Source organism: Aptenodytes patagonicus, chromosome 3 (assembly GCF_965638725.1).
Source record: "Aptenodytes patagonicus chromosome 3, bAptPat1.pri.cur, whole genome shotgun sequence".
Lineage (NCBI taxonomy): Eukaryota > Metazoa > Chordata > Aves > Sphenisciformes > Spheniscidae > Aptenodytes > Aptenodytes patagonicus.
This window is the reverse complement of record NC_134951.1, coordinates 77,276,795-77,282,934: the sequence shown is the minus strand read 5'-3', so window position 1 is coordinate 77,282,934 and position 6,140 is coordinate 77,276,795.

Sequence of the window (6,140 nt, the reverse complement as noted above, 5' to 3'; positions counted from 1 at the left end):
CTTGTGCTCTTCCATTTCTCTCCCCCATCCCACCGGGGGTGGGGGGGAGTGAGTGAGCAGCTGCATGGTGCTCAGTTGCCGGCTGAGGTTAAACCACGACATCATCTCAAGTAGCTTTCCAGTGGCCAGAGAATAGTCCTTTTTCTACACACCTAGGACTTCTCCTTTTGAGTGGAGAAAACCACACCTGCAGAACAAATTGCCACAGAGACAAAAAAGGTGAAGTGCTTTCTAATGGGTTTTGTTCCCTACAGTGGATTTGATCTTGGCTGGCTGCCAGACAACCACCCAGCCACTCTCTCACTCCCCCTGTTCAACAGGATGGGGAGAAAATAAGATGGAAAAGCTCGTGGGTTGAGATAAGGACAGGGAGATGGCTCTCCAATTACCGTCACAAGCAAAAAAGACTTGACTTGGGGAAAATTATCTTTATTGCCAATTTAAAATAGGGTAGAATGGTGAGAAACAAAAACTAACAAAACTAAAGACACCTCCCCGCCCACCCCGCTCTTTTTCCCAGGCTCAACTTCACTCCTTCACTCCCAACTCTTCTATCTCCTTCCCCCCCTGAACAGCACAGGGGGATGGGGAATGGAGGTTGTGGTTAAGTTGGTGACAGCTCGTCCCTGCTGCTCCTTCCTCCTCGCGCTTTTCCCCTGCTCCAGTGGGATCCCTCCCATGGGATATAGTCCTTCACAAGTTGCTCCAATGTGGGTCCTTCCCACGAAAGTTCTTCACGAAGTGCTCCAACATGGGTCCTTTCCACAGGGTGCAGTCCTTCAGGAACAGACTGCTCCAGCATGGTTCCCCCATGGGGTCACAGGTCCTGCCAGAAAACCTGCTCCTGCATGGGCTCCCCTCCATGGGCAGCAGCTTCCCTCAAAGTACATCCACCTGCTCTGACATGGGGTCCTCCATGGGCTGCAGAGTTGATAGCTGCTCCTGTGCAGTCCTCCATGGTTTTCAGGAGGGGACAACCTGAGTCACCATGGTCTTCTCCATGGGCTGCAGAGGAATCTCTGATCTGGTGCCTGGAGCACCTCCTCGCCCTCATTCTTCACTGACCTTTGGCGTCTGCAGGGCTGTTTCTCTCACATTTTTGTCACTCTTCTCTCACAGCTGCTGCACGGTGGTTTTTACCCTTTCTTAAATATGTTTTCACAGAGGCGCCACCAGCTTAATTGATGGGCCTAGCTTTGGCCAGCGGTGGGTCCATTGCAGAGCCATCTAGAACCAACTGTGTTCAGCACGGGGCAGCTCCTAGCCTCTTCTCACAGAGGTTTCCCCCTCCCACCCCCACGCTACCAAACCCTTGCCACATAAACCTGGCAGAGTCCTGTTCGAGATAAAAGCATGCTTTACACCCTGAAGGAGGAAGGCCTCAATCTTGGATGAATCAGGTAGAGTCATCTCCTGATTTCAGTGGCAGCAAGACAATATCCCAGGGAAGAATTTGAAGTATGCACACTGGGCAACATTTACTTGTGGGGAGGGAAGGTATCTTGCATAAACAGAATCTGCCATAAAGGCTGAATTTTCTAAAATCATCCAGTGGAAATCAGAGCCACCAAAAAGGCTGTTAGCTTCAACAGAAGGAGGCAGGCAGTCACACACTCAAAAAATGTCCTCATGAAGAGACAAGATCAGATTAATCTGGTGATAAGGAACAGACTTTGCAAGCAGAAGCAGCACAGCAAGTCCTTGAGTAGGTTTTCCTGTGACATGACTACAAAAACACAGAATGGCCCTTACTGGTGTGCAAAGTGCTACTAAATGCACTTTTACTAAACTTTGGAGAGCTTCCCATTCTCAGACCACAATCAATAACCAAGGACCACAGGGACTGTGTCATACCTAAGCCCTGAAGAGGAACGTTTCAACTTAACTGAAGTAGACCAAGTTGCTAGTCTTTTGCCTCTGTTTAATTATTTTGGAGGAGAGCAGGCGTGCTTAACTCTTTGAACATGAGTTCACCTGTCATGACTCGCTTTCCAAAGGAGATGAGTTTAAGGAGGAGCACCCACAGAACTTGTCACGGATTAAATCGAGGAGCACGACTCCAGGAAGTTCTAAAAATAAGGCAGGTTTTTTTGTTGCCTCAGCCAGAATGAGAACCATTTTTTTGGTTACAATCTGCCTCTTCCCTCTACCACTGTGAAAAAACAGACTTTCTTTAGGTATCCTAATCAGATGATCAGAAACAAATTTAATGATCCAGAGATTTGCCCCACCTTGGATGGAAAAGATAACGATTTCGATATTGGTTAACATTGGTTTGTGATACCCATCTGGCACATGTTCCAAATTACTTAAAATGTGAACACTCAAGCATAGAGACAATTACGTGTTCTGGGTTTTTTTTGTGTCAACTTCCCTGCTAAGTAAAAAAGCAGTTTTTCCCATGAAACCTGGACAGTACTTGAAATATAGAAGACATGAAGTGCAAAACGTGAAATAGGTAAGCACTGTCATGAGGTGAGACTTTTGTAGGTTCAACGTGACTCCTACAAAACGGAAGAGTTTCGAGATGGTATGGAAGATCATAGCTATATATGAAAATTGCCCTTCTCCCTTATCTTCAATATAGTGTTGCAAAGATCATCTCATTGCCTCTGAGGTATACAATGACCACCAGAATCTTAGCAAAGACCCCCTACAATCATGACAAAGATCAATGGTAGAATCTTGTACTTGAAACTGTCTCAGCCCATTAAACACCTATAAAAGCCCTGAGGGTTTTTTTTCAGTTATTTACATACTTGAACGAGTCAAAGAGAATGAAAAACATCAGATATCATTTAAGCTTCACTTGAAGATTAAAAGGACAGTAAAAAGGTGACACTGCCAGTCACACAGCTTTTGTAAATGCGTTTTGTTTTGGTTTTGTTTTTCATTAAAATGGTGCACTTTCTTATCTATATGCAGTAGATTTCATCTGAACAAAATACAGAAATTGAGTTTTCTATTTACTTGCCAAGCTCTCCTAACAAACGTTAATGAACACTATATATAGAAACCGGACAGAAATCCATCAGTGAGAATTTTTCTAGTTTTTGGGGTGGGGTTTTTTGGTGTTTTTTTTCCTGGTTGGTCAGTTTGTTTTGTTTTTTAACCTTTAGCATAAATGCTTCCATGTTTATCCAAAATGGCATCAGCTGAAAAATATGATTACAAGTTGCAACTCCAGTTAATTGAAGTCCAAGTCACAGGTCACTTAGACTGAACCCGTTTTATCACAAAATATGGAAGCAATTTTGTGTTGTGTGCAATCCCATCTGCTGAGAAGTTAGTCTTACTGCGTTGTTAAATCAAGAACATCCTACTCATCTGCCTATCAAAAACCATGCGCACAGCGAGATACCATATAAAACTCTTTTTGCTTAGAAGTAAAGCCACCTTTGCTTAGGCAACAAGGCATCCACTCACCCCTTACTCTTGAAACACACAATGACGTGAAACTCCAGACAGCTGATGCTCAAAAACAGCTGCCACAGTTCATAACAGTCGTATTTTACCTTAACCAAGGTTCAAATCTCATTAAGTGGCACATTATTTCCTGTTTGCTGCAAAGGCCTCCAGAATTACATGTGGAACACAACTATATAATTACAATACTAAAGAGTACACAATAATCAGAAGATTACACAACAGGTAATGATCAAACATTAACACTTCTGAACAAAGTCCAACATATATTCATACCAGGTCCTCGATTGTTCATTTGCTAACCAGTCACATAATTAGATCAGTTTTGTTCTGCAGCCTACCCCTTCGTTGGGATGTTCAGTGAAAATCCTAATGCAAGCCAACTTTCATCTTGCTAGCAGAATTCTCTCCATTTAAATCACAATAAGCTTGAAGATAGCTTTTGTTACATGCTTGAAAACATACCTTAGGGGAAAAAAAATCAAATCTTAAATGAAAAGCATATATTACAATCTATTTTTTGTGTTCCAATTTTTTATATTGTAAAATTCCCAGTCTGATACTACATTATGACACTGTCAAACTGAAATAATTTTGTAAGGTCATTGCAACTTTTCCTACTACTATTTTTCTGCAGTTCATTCATTTTATTATTTAAAATAAATAAATAAATGTCAGCACAGTTTAGGATGAAACTAAGCACCAGAACACCGCAGTATCCTCAAGGCAGAAATCACATTTTTCTGACTGATTCTACAAATCTAGCTTTATGCGAATCCGTATCTCATTAAATTCTAGCTTTTTTCCTATATTTTGCAGTTAAAATCATACATGCTTGTTTTGTATACCTTTTTCTACTACCTGAGGCTATAATCAGTCTGCACACCTATTACTGCATGTGCTGCAGTTTGTCAAAATGGCAGAGGTACGGACTTTTGCTGCCACTTTTCATAGTGCATCTAATGATGATTAATAATGTTTTCTCAATCAGCAGGGCATTAGCAAGTTATAGTGAATGCTATCAGTCTTCTTATTTTGCTCCTTGCATTCCCTAACACATTTTTGTTCCCTTTTTCTAGCAAATACTGATGGAAACCATGCAGATAAATTCTCCGCATCCGAAGGACCTTATTTTTCTATTATTCTTACCAAATATTGCCTCTGACACCATGTAGAACCTACACCGAATACATACCTTGCATTCAGTAGAGAGGACTGCATTCAACTTGAACTAATACTCTATTCAGGAATACAGGCAGCGCTTGGAGGCAGTTTACAACTAAAGCACATTACAGCATTCAGATAGCAGCAGGGTTAACTCCTGCTATTGTGGAAAGACTGATAAATCATCAATAAAACACAGTTGCGGCATGCACAAGTCAGAAACTCCCAGCATTCTCACAAACACAGTCCCTCAGAAGAGTCTCTACGCTGGGACTGGATGCCTTTGTTCTTTTAAGCCTACTTCTCCATTCAGTTTTCCTCTCCAGTTTGGATTACTGCTACAATATTCACCACATGCCAAACAGTCACACTATGCGAACCCCATTCTTCAAACTGTCTCTGCTTTACATGCCATAACTTTTTATAAACACTACCTGAATGCTATTTTTTCCTCAGTGCTGTAAACAACCACAAGATTTTGCTCATCTGAAGATGATCAAAGATGCCTGAACAGACATTCTGACTGAAAGAATTTAAATCAGCTTTCTGATATTACAGCAAGCATCGAATTCTCCACTGAACTTAAATTTCGTTTTAGGAAAGTACCTTCAGCAGGTAAGAACCTATGAAGATAGTTTTAGCAGTAGTATTCTCAGAAAAACAAGCTAAAACATACAGGCAAATCCTCTAGAATACTTTAAGCATCAAGAAAGTTAAAGTGAGACAAAAAATATTTCCTTACACAGTAGAATATCTAATCCACTTATGGAGAGGGAAAAACAAAAGGCTAATGTGGCCTGTCTCAGAAGTAAAATAGTCACAAGTTTGTAATGGCTGAAATTAAACCATGAGTCACACCACGTTACTCGACACAGTTTAGATTAATTTATTATTAGATTTACGTAGTATAGGTACATTTTTATTTGTAAAGACTATTAGCATACTCATACTAGCAAATGGCAGGGCAAAAGGTCAATTTCTGGACAGTCTTCTATTTTAGTGAGGTTTGGTTTTATGTTTTGCCATTCCACAAACAGTCTGAACTACAACTATTATCTAAAAACCACCCTAACTTTTTGCTTCTGTACCATTTTAAGCAACAACTTTCTACAGAAAACTTGACTCATGTGACAATACACTGAAAATGTTCTTGCAAACTGGTCACGTGTGTGTGTATCATGTTGATCAGATAATCCTTCCAATTTATTATTCAGAAAAAACAATTAAAACAAACCTACAAGGTACAATATGAGTCTTCAACGTTATGTAGTTAAATCTTTAATTGTGGCAAGAAATCTATGCTGCATAATAGACCAAAGCAATAGAAATGGGTGTATAGTCTAAAAAGGAATGACTGATCTTCATAATGAAATGAATGTGAATACATATTAATCAATTCCAAATTATGCAATGTTTCAATGTTTGTAAATAGATTCCTTTATGTAACTTGATCTTTTGAGTACTTACTGGAATCCTATAGGCAGACATTGAGCACCATGTTTGAGCACCGGAAGGCTGGTGATAAGCTTTAAAAAAAGTACAATCATACT